Source organism: Miniopterus natalensis, chromosome 18, assembly GCF_054644295.1.
Source record: "Miniopterus natalensis isolate mMinNat1 chromosome 18, mMinNat1.hap1, whole genome shotgun sequence".
Taxonomy (NCBI): domain Eukaryota; kingdom Metazoa; phylum Chordata; class Mammalia; order Chiroptera; family Miniopteridae; genus Miniopterus; species Miniopterus natalensis.
Genome location: NC_142098.1, coordinates 7,590,087 through 7,607,535, shown reverse-complemented (window position 1 = coordinate 7,607,535; position 17,449 = coordinate 7,590,087).

Here is a 17,449-nt window from a genome sequence, read left to right as displayed (position 1 = left end):
ATTTCAATAGTTCTGACCCTCATTTTAATATGTTGCTGTGAGGAAAACAATCTCTCCGTAGCTGATTATTTACACCAGGGCCCCTCAACTGTTGCACTGTTGACATCTGAGGCTGGATAATTCTTTGCTGTGGGCTGTCCCGTGCACTGTAGGATGTTCAGCAGCTTCTCTGGACTCTACCCATGAGATGCCCTGGCAATGCCCCCAGTTGTGATAACCAAATATGTTTTCAGACGTTGCCAAATATCCCCTGGGGGGCAAAATTGCCCTGATTGGGAATCACCGATTTAGGGAAAACTCAATATCTCTTCCATTGGTTCTAATAGCAAAATGTTATTCCGACTCTACCTAGTAGTACTTGTAGGCTGCATGTTGCCTTCCGTGGAGCAATAGGAGACACTAAACCACCAGATCAATCAATTGATTTATTGATTAATTCACTCACTAATCATTTACTGAGCAGGCACATACTGAACACCAGGCATAAATGGTGAACAAGAATTTTTAAGAACTCACGGTTGGCCATCATTGATTTGTACATAATTTCTTGCAAAACAGTAATTAAGCTATTACTTATGTGCCCGTTTTTCATCTAACGAATATTTCTCGCATGTGTTATTTTTGTTAGCACTGTGCTGAAGCACAGAGGCAGGGAGCAAGACAGACGTGCTACCTGCCTCCAAGGAGGTTCCAGCATGCAAGGTGTCCCGTAAGGCACCGTTAGGCACTTAGAGGTGACCGCGATGAATGAACAGGAATATGAGTGGAGGCGACCTCAAGTAGGCTCCAGGTCAGTGCGGACAGTGAAGCGTGCACCTGGCTGAGGTTATTGGAATACAAGAAGTGGGAGAGATTTCCTCTGGCTGGGGAGATGACACAAACCTTCACAAGTGTATTTGAACTGGATAATTAGAAACAACATTTGTTAGGTGTTACTGTGTACGTACTTTAGAGATGGGAAAACTTCAGAAGGCTGAGGCAGTTGTCCAAGGTGACTTCGCTGGTGGAAAGCAGTAGATAGAGGGGAGGCGGGAGAAGGGACTTGAATCCATACACAGCTATTTGGCCCTGAAACCCCGTGGACGTGTCCACTTTCCCAGCCAGATACTAAAGGGGATTGGGGAACTTCTCAGAGGGAGACAGATAGAAGTAAGTGTGAGGGAACGACAGTAGCAAACATCTGCAGATAAGCCTCTGTAGGAAGGCTACATAAGAGCAAAGGTATGACCTCTTCTGGTCCCAGCATTCTGGGTTTCCCAAGGAATCCCATTCCAGTGAGAAAGAGATGCTGTAGCTGGGATGGACAGCAAGAATGTGGAGGCCATGGCAGGAAAGCTGAGCACAGTCTGAAAGAAGAAAATTTTAGTGGCCAAATTCAAAGGGAGCATGTGCATGGAGCATGGTGTTCTCTTGCTTTTGTCGTTTAGACCTTTGAATTCTTCTAGGGCGTGTCATCAGAGAATGGCTCCCTCCTAATGAAACCTTATGTTAAAGGAAGCCTCTTCTCATCCTTAGGTTTGGTCTTGGTGTTCTCCTACAATTTGTTTGCAAAACAAATTCAGATCTCAAGGACTGCACCCATTAGCCAGAAAAAAAGTCTCTGCGGGTTCTTTACTAGCCTCGCTACTGAGTGAGCTGTGATACCACAGAGATCATGTTACATGTCCTGCTAAGGAACTGGGCAATGTTTTCAGTACTAGCTGTACACAACATCAGCATATGTTCCCGCAACATGCTTTCATCTCTATTTGCTGCTCCCTGTGATTTGTGATTTGTTCATAAATAATATAAAATCTGAGAGTAAATGGAGAAATTTTATCTTGTTCCATCAAATGAAATTTTGTTGGAGAAGGATTTGTTTTTTTGGGTTGTTTTTTTTTTTTTGCTAATGGTCTTTAAATATCTTAAAAGGCTAATTGTGTCTAGCCACAAATGCCTTAATGTTGAAAAAAAAATTCCTGAGAACTCTGTTTGAGCATGGGTCTTGAAAATGTAATAAGGTAGAACATTTATAATTGAAAGCATTGTAGCAACATTATTACAAATTGGCAGTCTATCAGTCTTTGAAAATTAAACCTTTGGGAAACTCATTGTATTTACCTTGATGGGATCCAAATAACAATAAATACCAAGGCTGATGCAGATTTCTTTTGGAAAAAAACCAAAGCGATAAATCAAAGTGAGTGTGCCTGTGTCTCCACTGCATTACAGGCTCACTGAGATCAGAAGAGAAGCTTTGTATCTTTCACAGCAACAGGCATAGTGACCTGCACACTGGGACGCTGGAGCTGACTTGTACTGGCTTATGCAAGCTTCAGGAATTTTGCAAGCCAATTGTAAGACCCATGGCACCTTGAAATTGGTGATAGTTGGAATATTTAGTCCATAGAAATGGACAAACATTACAAATAAGGGTTTTTTATTTTGTTTTGTTTCTGAGCTCTGGTTTTCTAACACACTACTGCATATAGTCCAGCACCCAGGCAGTGTTTACTCATCTAGTATTTGGGAGCTTCTACTTTGGGGAAATGAAAACAACAACAAAATCATAAACTAATGCTTTATGTTTGAGACTGAGATGTCTGCTCCTGTCACTTCTATTTAATATTGTACTGGCTCTAGCCAGACCAATTAGGCAAGAAAAAGAAATAAAAGACCTCCACATTGGCCAGAAAGAAATAAAGCTATTCCTGTTTGCAGATAACATGATCATGTATATAGAAACCTTAATCCACAGGAAGAAAAACTATTAGAACTAATAAGCAAGTTCAGGAAGGCTGCTGGATGCAAGATCAAGATACAAAACAAGTTGTATTTCTAGACACTAGTAATGAGCAACATGAAAATGAAATTAAAAAAACAATTTTATTTGCAGTAGCATCAAAAGAACGGAATACTTAAGAATAAAACAAATAAATTAAACAAGAAATAAAAGAATAGTTGTACACTGGAAACTATAAAACATTATTAAAAGGACTTAAATAAATGGAAAGGCATACCATGTTCATAGACTGGAGGAGTTAATACAGCTAAGATGGCAATACTCTGCAAAGATATTTACAGATTCAGTGCAGTCTCTATCAATATTCCAGCTGCCTCATCTGCAGAAATTGACAAGGCGATCCTAAAATTCATATGGAAATGCAAGGGACCCAGAATAATCAAAACAACCTCGAAAAAGAAGAAAGTTGGAGGACTCACACGTCCCAATTTCAAAACCTACTACAAAATGACAGTAATCAAGACAGTATAGTACTAGCATATGGATAAATACGTAGATCAATGGAATAGAACTGAGAATCCAAAAATGAACTCTTATATTTTGGCCACTTGATTTTCGATGAGGGTGTCAAGATAATTCAATGGGGAAAGAATAGTTTTCAGCCCAGCCGGGCGTGGCTCAGCAGCCGAGCATCAACCTAGGATCCAGGCGATCGGGGTTCGATTCCCTGTCAGGGCACATGCCCGGGTTGCGGGCTCGATCCCCAGTCGGGGGTGTGCAGGAGGCAGCCGACCAGTGACTCTCTCATCATTGTTGTTTCTCTCTCTCTCCCTTCCTCTCTCTGAAATCAATAAAGATACATTTAAAAAAATAATAATTATTAAAAAAAAAAAAGAATAGTTTTCAACAAATGGTGCCCAATCTAAAAAGTCAGCAAAGGTAGCAAGTATACATTTCCTCAAAGGACATATAAGAAATGCCAATAAGCCCATGAAAAGATGCTCAATGATTAGTTGTTAGGAAAATGCAAATCAAAACCACAAGATGCCCCTTCATCCCCACTAGGATGCTAAAATTAACAAGTCCGGCAATAACGTGTATTGGTGAGTGTGCAGAGGACTGGAACCCTCACAAGTTTGGCTGCTGGGATTGTAAAATAGTGCTATTTCAGTGCGAAGCAGTTTGACGGTTCTTCAAGAAAATTTTAAATAGAGTTACAGTATCACCCTACAGTTCACTCCTAGGTATCTAACCAAAAGAAATAAAAGTATGTGTCCATATAAAAACTTCTGTATAAGTCTTCAGAGCAGCCTTAATTAAAATAGCCAAAAAGTGGGAAAACTTAAATGCTTATCAACTAAAGAGTGGAAAACCAAAAAGTGGTATATTCGTACAATGGAATGTGATTTGTGACAAACAGGAATGAAGTACCAATCCATTCTGCAGCCAGAGTGACCCCTGAGAGCATAACACAGGCAAAAGAAGCCAGACACAAAAGACCACATACTGTGTGGGTCCATTTATATGAAATGTGCAGTTACGGGCAAATCTGTGCAGACAGGAAGTTGACTGGTGGCCGCCAGGGGCTGGTGGGAGGTTGGGATAGGGAGTGACTGCTAATGGGTATAGGGCTTCCTTTTGGGGTGATAAAAATCTTCTGGAATGAGATATAGTAGCAATTGAATGACCCTGTGAATATACTAAAAACCACTGAGTTATGCTTTTGAATAGTGAATTTGATGGCATGTGAATCTCATATCAGTAAAGCTGTTTTTAAAATTTCACAAAATGGCAGCAGAAAGCCAGTCTAAGGCAATACTCCTGGTGAGAGATGCTGGTGATACAGATAGGGGTGACTGGAGATGAAAAGAAGTGGACAGGCTTGAGACATTTGTAGGAACCCCACTCACTGTCACCGTCACTGTCACATCACCCTGTCCGAAACCAGCTCAAGTTCCAGCTGCGGTTAGTGGATCTAGAAGTGATGGTGGGGCGGGTTTCATTCTGGGGAGCTGATTTCCTCAGCATTTCCTTCTGGCACAGTCATCCATTGTATCCTAAATGAGGCTGATACAAAGCTGGAGTTAAACACTGTGGTAGCATCTAAACTTGACCGATAGCAGGGTTGCTTTAAGGCAATTTGGACATTGATTCAACACCAGAAAGGTTAGGGTTTAAATAATATCCCTCTCCAGCCAGCTACTGAAGTTCCCCTTCCCTCCTTCAGGTCCTTATTTCACTTAGCTCAGCTCAGCTCAGCTCAGCTCAACTCAGCCCAGCTCAACACAATTCAACACAATTCAACTCAAAACAATACAACTCAACTCGAGTAATGTTAGTGGTGTTCGTGAACTGAGGCTGTGCTTCTCTTAAAGCAGTAAGCATGTAACAGACGTTGTATTATTTAATCTTTGGAATATTTTGCTCATTCCAATTTTATAGATAAGTACATAAAAGCTCAGAGGGTGTAAATAACTTGCTGAAGATCTTCTAACCAGTTAAATGTTGGAGTTAGAACTTTTATCCAAGTCTGTCTATTTGCTAATTTATGCTCTTAACCATTACATTTTTGCAGGACCATCTACATAATTTGCAGCACCCACTGCAAAATGAAAATGCAGGGCCCTTTGTTTAAAAATTATTCAGAATTTCAAGAGAGAGACAGCAGAACATTAAAAAAAGAATGAGGACCTTTTCAGGGCAGGGCCCTGTTCAAATGCACATGTCACACACCTATGAAGCCAGCCCTGCACCTGTTTCTCCAGTTCGCCTAATGACAACAATTACTTTGGAGAGGTACATAGATTTTACAGATTTCTAGGTGTCTTCCCTGAAGAAACCAATAGAGAGGGTGGGGATGGAGCCCTGAAATCTGTATTTCTAACGGATGCTTTAGGTGATTCTTACTGCCAAGCAAATTGGGGAAATTGCAATGTGCTGGGTGTCCTGGCATTTTTGGAGGACCTGCTCCGTGCCTAGCACTGTGTGCATGTGTGGGAGGAGTGGGGGGGAACGATAGTGTTGTGGGGGAAATCAAGTGTGTGCATTAGACAGAGTTTCCATCTCCCAGTCCTGCCCCCTCTGACACCTCTGGAACCAGAAACAGGGCTCCTTTATGCCCCTAAGTTGAAACTGCCTGAATTTTAAAGCGCTGCACAATTTATTCAGAGGAAGTCTTTCAAGGAGGAGTGGGAGCCAGGCCTCAAGATGCTAATCTTGAATATTCAGGGAAGGCAGCATGTCCTATTCAACACGGCTGATCAATAATGAGTGCATTCACACTCTAAATGTGTGCATTATGTACAGATACAAAATATACAATGCCCCCAAAACGGGGAAAGACATTTATGATTGAATTTTTTTGTTTGGGTTTATAAAAATAACTTGTGGGTGCATCCATTACTCTCCATTTCCATGGATACAGGCAATACTTTATTATGTAACTCTACAGCTGTGCCGGCTTTGAATATAAAACCCAGATTTTTTCATCTATTTCTCTTTCATAGTTACTGAACTGAGATAATAACATCTTTTACCTATGAATGTATTCAATCCGTTTTCCCCCACCATCTCGCAAACTATTATTGATTAGAATTTCATTTTGTGGCTTTTGTAATAAAATCTCCAGTAAATGCTACCGTTGCAGGCAGTGGAGGGACGGAGTGGGGCCGGTCCTTCTCCGTGTGTCGCGTGTGTAGAGACGTGAGTGTGAGGAAGGCGGGGTGAGCGCACCCGGCCAGGTCAGCCTGTGGGCGCCTGCGCGCTGTGCTGACTTCCAGCTGCTCTAGGACAGTTTTCAAATGACTGTGAAACGTTGGCGTAATTTTCTTCTTTTGACCCTCCCCTTCCTATCCCCCTCCCCATCTCCCCCCCTCTTCTAAAGAACCCACCACCCTGTTTTCTGGGAACACACCTCCATCTCCATGGCTCCACACGTTCCACTTCAGTGCCATTGTTTTAACTCCATGGTGATGCTCCACGTTGATGGAAGTGATGTAGCTCTTTCCAGGTGTCGCTGCCCAAAGGTGGCCTCCCATCGTCCTAGTGGGGGCTGGAGCAGAGAGTAATAGGAAGGGGAAGAGGGAGAGAGGGCGTGGCATGAAAATCCAGGGCAGGCCGAAAAGGGGACAAATTAGGGGAATGGAGCTGGATGGGATTTGAGGGGCTACCAGGAGGGCATCTGCATGGCAAAGTATCAGTCATTTGGAATTCTTTCACCAGCAACTCATTTTTTGGGGGGCTAGCTTAGGAGACCAGAATGGGCCTGAGAGGTCTACCAACTCCCTGAAGCTGGATGAAAAAATCGCATGTGTGCATGTGCATTTTGGGGACAAGGATCTCTTACAGGTACCTTGGGGGTGGCTACATGGCTCACAACGATTCTGAGAGCGGTCACTACCCATTTTGATGACAGAGCCAACAAAGAGGGTGGGCCATAGTCAAGCCAATCATCACCATCCTGCTCGAGTGATTGACCTAAGAGTGGGCACCTGGCCCATGTTGAGCCAGTTGGAGTCCTTCCCGGAGAGCTTTCTGACTGGGAGGAACAAGCTCACTTCCTCTGTGGGTGGCGGGGTGAGGATTCCGCCATGTAGCAAAAGTCCATCTGCAATAGGAGGGATAGAGTTATCAGTCAGCAAAGAGCAGAGGTGAAGGTGAGAGCCAGCGAGAGAGCAGAGCGGGGTTCTGACAGCACCCCGCTGATTTGCTACCCCTTGGGCCAGCCTCACTCATGCCCCTTCTGGATATTTGGTTCAATACCTAGCCCTTCTGGGCCTAAGCTAACTCCACTGGGTACCTGTCATCTACAGCTGAAAAGTCTTAAAAAGGCAGAATCCATAGTTTTAATCAGATCTGTATGACCCAATGTGGGGCGAGACCACCCACGCAGGCTCTCTTCTCCCTATGATCGTCTTAAATTATCAACTCCTCTGGGAGGGGTGGCTCAGAGAGTGATAAACAGACCTGGTTAGAGGCAAGGAGTTGATTTGGTGCTCTCCCAGTTGATCTTGGGAATGAAGATGGAGGATTCCAGGGACTGGCCCACTTCACGGTTTTGCTTGGAACAGCCCCAGGGGTGATGATGCTGACTTTCAGTAAGCACTTGCTAAAACCACGGCCTGCGCGGCTCTGGGCGGCTTCCTGTGGGACGCAAAGCAACGAGGGTGTGGCCCATAGCTCTAACTGACATGAAGCGTGGCCCAGAGGATATTTCTCAGTTATGTTGCAGACCTGAGTGTGAGACCGGGTACAGCAAAAAGACCACGTGTGAGTGAGAAGGCGGGGCAACTAGCATGCCTTTCATAATTATTATTGTTTAATTCAATTATTTAAATGATTAATATACGGGATCACCATGGAACAGAAAGGAATGACAGGACATCCTGGGATCCCCAGCGCTGGGCCTTTTCCCTCACCCCTGTGCTGTTCTTTCTCAGGAAAAGGCCTGATGGAACCAAAGCCTGTGTGCCCGATGCTCGTAAAGGCCAAACGCAAAGCGTCAGGGTTTGAGGAAGGAAAGGTTTATTGATGGAGAGGAGCCAACCTAGGAGCTAGGAGACCTCATGGTTCTTCAGGTGCATCCTGCTTGCTGGACTAGGTCAAGGGTTTTTAAGGGATTAGGGGAACAGGTATGCGGGAGGGCTGGTGGGAACTTTTAATTGGAGGACCTTGGAGCTTGGCCATTTATGGTGAAGGGCCATCAGCACCGGATCTTCCCGGACAAGGGGCTTTTCACTTCTGGAAGGGGTTCCGATGTCCAAGTTCCGGTTAGGTCCCAATCCTTTTGTTCTGTGTGTTTTTTGGGGGTGGGGCGGGGGAGCTGGGGCAAGACTTTGGCTCTGGGTACAGCTAGAGGTCCAAAGTCTCTCCTCTACGCAGGCTTCCACGGCATGACCTGTGTTTTTGGTTGATTGTTGTCTCTGAAAAACAACTCAGTATCTGGTTCTGCTGTTGCCGAGTCAAACACACAGGCATTGCTTCCATGCTTTTTTCTTCAGGGAGCCTCAGTGTCTCCGTCTCCATCCACGAAGCGGTCCTGATCATTTCAGCCCCACCTACTTCACTGAGGCGTAGTGAGGACCTAATGCAATCTTTAAAATTAAACGTTATTCTCATACCCCACGGAGCTATGTCTGGGCCGGGGCTGATGGGTCTTGGTTCAAGATGGCAAAAATACGCATGAACGACGACATGCTCCCCTTCCCTACCCGTGACGGCCATGGTCAGTGGGTCCTAGCACTCTTTCTGCCTCGACCTGAATGTGGCCTTACGGTCTTTTCAACACAGCTCTGCACGCAGCCTGCTCCGCCGATCAGAGCAAGTAAAGTGAAGCTGCTCTGTGGTCTCCGATCTAGGCTCCTGAACGGCTGGTGTTAGGGTTGTGTTCTGGGGACCTGTTTCCCAACTAATGGGGGAGGAACAAAGACAATGCTATGTTGCCTCTGTCTTGAAAAGGAAGGACCAAGCGGCGTAACTGTTGGGCAAACATCAATAGGAGTTTAGGGCTAGGGGGAGGGATTGTCATGTTAGCTCGTTAAACATCTTGGTTATCGTTAATAACAGAGAGCAGAAAGGTTAGCTAAAATCACTCCGATCGCTCCCCTCCAGGCTCTGAGCCTAGAACGGAGTGCGACAAGTCAGAACAGGACACGGCAAGTCATTATTGCCTTTTGCTCCTGGGAGTTTAAGAAAGTGAGAATCTAAGAACCTGATGCAGAGGGAAATAAAACATGAAAATCAATTTGCTTAAATAAATGTTTTGAGTAGTTGTAGATGAGAGCGTTTGCATTCCTATTGGTATGTTTACCCAGAAGTGAGCAACCACACGCAAAACTGTAACTCCATCAACAGCTGATTAGTGGACACAAGTGGCCTCCAGGCAGGGGCGTGAGGCCTCAGTAATCATAACACTAAACCCACAACGACTGCTTTGCCTCAGGCTCTCTCCATCTTGCCAGTGGATTCACAGAGTACACTGGGCAGAGCTAATTTTCTAATTCCAACAGTGCTGACAGCCCCCAGAGACTCCCTCCAAGGCTAGGGCTCAGTACCTTCCAGATGCTTACCTCCAGGCTCACACCCCCAGGCTGGCTGAGTCAGAGCTGGATTCCTCACCTGAGCTGGACCAATAGGATTTTCTTTCCTCACATTTAGAATTAAATTACTGGGTCTCTAGTGGGTGTCCTTGGACCCAGCAGGCCACTTAGAGGTGAGGGATAGGAGTTCAGGGCAGCTGGGATGGGCTGCTTGCAGGTAGAGCAGGGAAGCTCTACTGCAGAAAGGGGTGGGGAGGGGTTAGCTTTGCTTTCTTAAAATAAAGCCCTTTTAGTTTCAGCTGGCAGACAGCCCTGTCCTAACCCAAACTGCTCCCCCAGATCTGGGGTGTGTACTTCCAGGGTGCACAAACTAAATGTAGGCAGCAGGAGAGATGACCTTATGAGGCACACTGCTACAGTTGTTTTGTTTTTTAAAAGCTTCACCACCCATCTCCATCATGAGAAAGAAATTCCCTGTTAGTCCTTTTGATAATCTCAGTTTGGTGCTTGTCTTTAATACCTAAGACTTGCTAATTTCCAATTTCAACAAAGAGAATAGAACTTAGGCTAAGAGCCTTCAGCAATCAACATTATCTGGCTAGAATTTAATAGTATTATCTTGCATTTAATTTTAGGTTGCCTTCTTTTGTCGTAGGTGATCTTTTCCATTGCCCTCATTCTGGCCCACATAAGCCAAGGGAGAGATTTTTAAAAAATAAAATGTTGTGGGTACAGCCACTGAAGTTTCGGGGTGATTTGTTACATGGTGGTAGATAATGGGAACAGAATCCATGCCAGATGATTCTATAGAGGGCAATTAAGGTGGAGAGCTGGTTCAAAAAATGTTGGAGGAGCTTAAAGGGCAGGTGAGGGTGGTGAGGCCACCCAGAGTTAGCAGTGGCAGGAAGGTGCTTCTGCTCATAGGATTGGAGGGACAAAGAGACCAGGAGGTGTTACTGGTGCCCAGGAGCAAGGGACACCTTGCAGGAGCTAGAGCCATGGTGGGGACATCAGGTGGGACCTGAAACTTTAGCTACTGCCAAAGACAGGCTCCGAAGGCCGGTGGTGGTGGTTTATAAATATAGCTTCTCCTCTTCTCTCACTGTTCAGTCTACTGTTGGGGTTTCCTATGAGACTCTTACCGGAAGCTGGTTGCTCAGGAAGCCTGGGCACCATAATTGGCAAGAATCAGTCCCTTGGGAAACAGGAGAGGACAGGGCAGGAGATCTAAGAGCTAAGGTGCAAGTTGACCAGCACACAGGGTCATGTGACACAAATCAATGCAAGGAATGGACTTACTTGACTCAGAATAGAATCAAGGACATAAAAGGCACATGGAGTTCCATAGATTGCCCTTCAAGCAGTTCATACGCCACCTGCTTAATAGCCATCCCTGATTCCTGGAAGTCTGACCCACTCCATTCCACAGGATGCTACTTGTACCAGGAACAATCAGGGCTCTTGGCAGGTGCAAGTGGCTCAGTTTTCTGAAATTTCAAGGGTAAAAAGGCTTCAGGCATAGATGGATGCTGATGTCATCAGGTAACTATCTCCGTCCATCTCTCAACTCTGCTCCCCTCTCTCTGTCTTTATTCTCAGGCAGTTGTCTTTCTTGGAGGGACAGCATGGCTGCCACCAGCTCCAGGCTTGCATCCACGGGCTGAAAACTCAGCACCTCTTTCTCGATAGTTCCAGCCGAAGTTCCGGAGTTGAGTTTCGTTGACCTGGCTTGGGTCAAGTGTCCATGCCTGCACAGAGCCAGGGCCAAGGGCGTGGGATGCGCAGATTGTTAGACTCAGCTCCTGTGCCCACCCTCGAGGCAGAGCATGAAGCGGGGTGGGGCAAGTCAGCCTCGCCTGAGTGGTAGGAAAATTCACATAAAGAACATTAAGGTGCTTGTCCCAAGAAGAGGGGATGCTGGGCAGGTACAAGCAATAGATGCCTCCTCTAATCCTTCCAGCACATTTATTACCTGCCTTGTTTCTATTTCCCCGTGGTCCCGACTAGTGAGGCAAATACTATGCCTTTCTCATCTCTATATTCCAACAATGTTTGGCATGGCATAGGGACCCAGTCAGCACTCAGTAAATGATTGTGGAATTGAATTGAGGTGTAAGCACTTGCATTATACATTTATCTCTAGAGCACAATCGGCATTTTCTATATCCCGGAGGTACAAACTGTATTTCTTGTGTTTTCCCTTTGGTGGGTGGGGCGCAGAAGAGAGGGGAACAGCACTGGCCCCCATGCAGTCCTGCTCCCACTGCCAAAAATTTTTCCTGCTGCCTGGTCTCTTGGGGACCCTGGCCAACCCAGCTGAGAGCTCATCTCCATTTGCAACAAATTAGAAAACCGGCATTTTCCCTTCAGTTGGCCAGAGGCACAATCCTTCCCTTCCAATTTGAATTGCATATAAGTACCACTTCTTCCTGTTGGATGTTTAAGGACAATCTGACACTTCAGTTGTTTTTCCTCATCTTTCAGATTTCAAAGAGGAAACACGTTTTGGAGCCTGTTTGGCATTCTAGCCCCGTTGAGGATACCGTCAGCATCACACTGCAAAACCAAGGGTCTCCAGTGGTGCCACACGAATCAGCTTCACACTCGGTCTTTGCACAAGGCTGCCACGCAGGTCCGGGCTCCTTCAGTCACTGGCCTCCAAACCTGCCTCCCGCCAGACAGAACCATCGAGAAGCCTGTTTATTAAGGTGCCATTAAAAATGAAGAACTGTCAAAGAATCCCTTATAACGATCTTGGGAACGGAATTCATAAAGATTTTTAAAAAAATAACTGAATGCTTTTTTTTAAAAAAGGCAATGGAACTCTTTAAAGAAACTATAATGTAATAAATCAATCACAGTTCCTCTGACTTTACTACACTGTCTTCTGATCTTACAGAAAACTACACTGTTAATTATTTTCAGCCTCCCCCTGTACTCTGCAAAACTCAAGGAGACATCTAGGTAAAGCCTACTTATATTTCAAGAGATCTATATTTGCTTTCACTATTGTTTACCAGAACCAGTCTTTAGAGTATCTATTGGAACATGGGCCCTTAAAAATTTTGTTTTCAGTGTTTGTTTTTACAAAAGGAGAGTATTAGTTAGGCCTCCTTGATCGTAGGCAACAGAAACCAACTCTAACTAATTTAAGACCATGAAATTTATTAGAAGGATATCAAGAGCTTGCAGAATTGTTGAGAGTCTTGAGTTTGAACAAGAATTACAGGAACCGGAGGATTCTGGAGGGATGGAAAATAGGACTTACAGGAAGTCCCTATAGAAGAACAGTGTGGCCAGACCTCTCCTTTATTTCACTCTCTCCTAGGGCAGAACATCTGGTTAGTTGAGCTTAAGTCATATTATTGCTTCCTGGTGGTAACAGGTTGGGGAGAGCAAAGGTAATCTCTTTGGCTTCCATAGTGAAAAATAGGCATCTGATTTGCTGTCATCCAGATGACACAATGGGAGAGGTAATTTCCAAAAAGGAAATCACGGAGCTACTTAAAAGTGATATCAATGAAGGTAAAGCCAACTGCTATAAGATACATCCCTTAATACTATTAATTGGCTTAACAGAATAAATTTATTTCTCCCTAACATAATAGGCCTCGCTTTTGTTGTTCCTAATTGTTTCTTTCTTGTTAAAATAATTTTATTGAAGTATGTTTGACATTTGAAAAGCTGTATATATTTAATGTATACAATTCAATAAGTTGGGGTGTAAATGTACACTCATGGAAACCTCACTACCATCAACACCATATCCATCACCTCCACAGTTTCCTTCTACCTCCATCATCATCATTATTATTATTATTATTATCATGATCATTATGGTAAGAACACTAAACATGAGATTTACCCTTTTAACAGCTTTCAAGAGTACAATAGCCATGTATAAGTATTGTTGACCGTAGGCACTGTGCTATACAGGAGATCTCCAGAACTTACTTATCCTGTATAACAAAGTTTGCAGGACCTTCTGTGACCCACTCTTCACCTTCCTTCCAGTTTGTTGCACTCAGAGTTGGCGCCAAGTGATGCCATTTTGCCCCTGTAATCTCGATTGCCCCCCGATTTTGAGGTGGTGATTGGTGACATCTTAGTCTTCTGTAACTCTGCCTGGAAGGGCTTCTTCAAGCCCTCCTTCTGACCAGCTGGCTTCTCCCAGGCCCCCTTTATCGAGACATTCTGCAGTTCCACTGAACCCTCCCCTCCCTCGTGGCCTCGTTGCTCCGGCCACCCCCACCGCCTGCCAGCCCTTCAGTGTCTTTCTTCCCTTCCTCTCTCATTCCAGGCCTCTGTTACCTGGTTTTCTAATCCTGTGTTCCCGGGGCCCCCTTTCAGGCTTACTCGCTATATTGAAAACACAATGTCTAAATGTCCCCCTTCTTCCGTAAGTCATACAGAGCCACTTCTCAGGGTTTAAAGGAGGAAAGGAAGGAAAAAGTAAAAGAGGCTTCAACTTGAGCTCCACATGTGCGGCGCAGGTCTTGGGCCTACCCTGTGGCCTAAGGGCTCTGTCTGTATCACCATTGCCACCAGCAGTCTGGGCTGAAGAAACACAGCATCAGATTCTACTCTAAACCCAAAAGGAAATAACCTTGGTGGAAATTTGCTGAGGTCTCCGTGGAAGGCAAACATCAACTTTGAACTCCAGGTTTGGAAAGAGACAAGACTTCCTGCCCTTGGATGGACTCCCCAAAGCACTGGGGGCAAGAATTGGGGGCATGATCCTCATACTTACATGTCCCAAAGTCTAGAAGGAATGAAGCTATTTCTGTGCCTTGTTTGGATGTAGCCCCAACCCCACCACCCCCTGGAAGCCTTCCTGGATTACCTGAGCTCACACCGAGTCTCCTCTTAGGGACAGCACAACTCCTAACCTAGTTATAGATCACCCTATTAGGAGCACTACCACAAGGTAGTACTTGTCCCTTCTTGTTTTTCAACCCTACCCCCAAAATGGAGTGTCACAGAGAGGCATATATTAGGTGCTGAAAAATTGCAATTTATTGAGTTAACAAATGAGGGAAGTACTGTGGTCCAGGAAGGAAAGAATGTGGGCATTTTCAGAATCCTGTGTTCCATTTCTAGCTGCACCGTATATTTAGCTGTATGGCTCAGGGCAAGTCTTTTTAATTCTCTGACCCAGAGTTTTCTCATGTGTCAAATGAGGATACTAATACCTACCTTACAAAGAAATTTCAACCTTCACAGGTTTGGTAGCAGAATAATGCCTCCCCCTCAACATTTCCACATCCCAATCCCTGGAACTTGTGAATATGTTATGTTATGCAATGAAGGGGAGTCAGGCCTGCAGATGGAACTAAAGGTGCTAATCAGCTGATTTTGAAAGAGAGCCCAGCCAGGCGTGGGTCCAGATCGCGGTTCGATACCCGATCAGGGCACATGCCTGAGTTGCGGGCTCCATCCCCAGTCAGGGGCATGCAGGAGGCAGCCGATCAATGACTCTCTCATCATTGATATTTCTATCTCTCTCCCTCTCCCTTCCTCTCTCTGAAATCAATAAAGATATATTTAAAAAAAAAAAAAGAAAGAAAGAGGGAGATTATCCTGGATTATCTGGGTGGGCCCAATGTCATTGGAAGGGTCTTTAAAAATAGAAGAGGGAGGCCCAGTGAACCGGAGAGATGGTGCTATGAGAAACACTCGGCCCCACGATGCTGGCTTTGGAGATGGTAGAAGAGGCCCACAGCCCAGGAAGGTAGGCGGCCACTAGAAACTGGAAAAGGCAAGGGAAGGGATTCTCCCCTAGAGCACCCAGTAGGAACTCAGCCTTGTCACACCTCACTCTGAGCCCAGTGAGACCCCTTTCAGGTTTCCGATCTCCACATCTGCAAGAGAATAAACCTGGGTTGCTTTAAGCCACTGAGTAAGTGATAATTTGTTTTGGCAGCAAGAGGAAACTAACACCCTGGTGTTGTGTAAAGCCCCTGGCACATAGTGGGCACTTTAATAGTTGACAGCAGAGAATGAAGGAATCAATGTCTGTGTTTCCCACTAGACCACAAGCAGCACGGGGGCAGTGGCTCTCTCTCACTCTGTTCAGCATCGAGCTGAGTGCTGGGCACACACCAAAGCTCAGCAAGGCTTCTAGATTCACACTGAATTGTACCTTCGGGAATTGATCAATGAATGCCTTAGGATAGGTGAAAAAAGCCTCGGCATAGAAGAGGAGCCGGGGGCTTGTAAAAGGCAACCTGACTCCCTGCAGAAGCGTGGGTGTGACGAGTGCAGGGCACCCCAGTGCACACCACACGGAAACCAGGTTTCAGTGCCCTGGGGAGGGGACGCGGAGGAGATGGGGAGAGGGCGCTCCCTCGTCTCCAAGACGCAGAAGAGGCCTTTCTCTGGGTGAGATGCCGTTCACCAGGGGAAAGCGCTCCTTAGGAGCAAGGTTTCTGGGCACCGCCACGTTTGCCGAGGCGGCAGGCGGCGTTCACCCCACGGGTTCAGGGGCCAGGCCCTGTGGCCACGCGGGGAGGCCCGCGCAGATTTGGGCCCTCCCAGAACTGCAGGTCCCAAAGAGCAGGATCTTGGTTATCCGGTTACTGCCGATCAATTGATCAGGATGACGCTGCTGCAAATCACTGAATGTCTCCCTTCATTTAAAAGACGGGGAAAATTGGCCTCAGCTCTGAAAGCGCAGGGTGAGAAACCCAGAGGTCACGCTCTCTTTGCGGCTCTCTCTCTCTCTTAAATAAAGAGAAAGGCTATATTTTTCCGTGGATTAAGTCCAACACAGAGGAAACTGTCGCTGTGAAAACAATAGAATTTATCTCCTGATACAGCTTGACACTGGGACAAGTGCCTGAATTGTTGCCATAGCAATAAATGTGTCGGACTTATGCATGCGTTTTCTGCTATAGGCGTTTGATTAATGGCATTGGCTAAATGGTGTGAAGGGGGAGAGACCATGCCAAAGGCCCAAGGAGAGAGCCGAGCTGCATAAGGTGTGCTGCGGCCCACTCGGAAGGGTGGCAAGTGGGGTTGGCGAGAAACCAGTTAAAGGGGGCAGAATGCCTTCTTTGGAGCAGCATCTGCAGGCCAGCAGTGCCTTGTGGCAGGGGCCTGGGAGGTGAAGGGGAGGGTGCTGGGCCAGAGCTTGCTCAGGGCCAGAGAGGGAATGAAATCCCACTTCTACTGGGTGTTTTCTATGTGCTTGTGCTAAGGATTTTATGCCTCAACTTATTTAATCCTTATATGAACCCTGTGAGGTGGCTGTTGTTATTTTTTTTTCGGCAAGGGAAATGAGGCACAGAGAAATTAATTAACTTGCCAAAAGCCACACAGCTAGTGAGTGGCAGAGTCAGGTTTCACACCCAGGCTGTCTGGCTCCAGAGGCTGAGCTTAATTGTGGCACTGTGCTTTGCTCCAGGAACAATACCACTCATCTGACCTTGCCCATCCATGCTGGTGATGAGCTTGGGGGTAGGGGGAGAGAGAGAGGGAGAGAGAGAGAGGGAGAGAGAGCGGGAGAGAGAGCGGGAGAGAGAGCCAGAGAGGGGGAAAGTGAAAAACAGACATCCCCACCTCTGGAAAATCAACTTAAAGCCCTCACAGCTCTCTGAATGGAGGGGCCAAACCTTCCTTATTGCTAATGTTGTGGGCTCCCAGTAAGTGACTAAGTGGCGGGTGGGAGGTGTGTTACCTGCCCATCTAC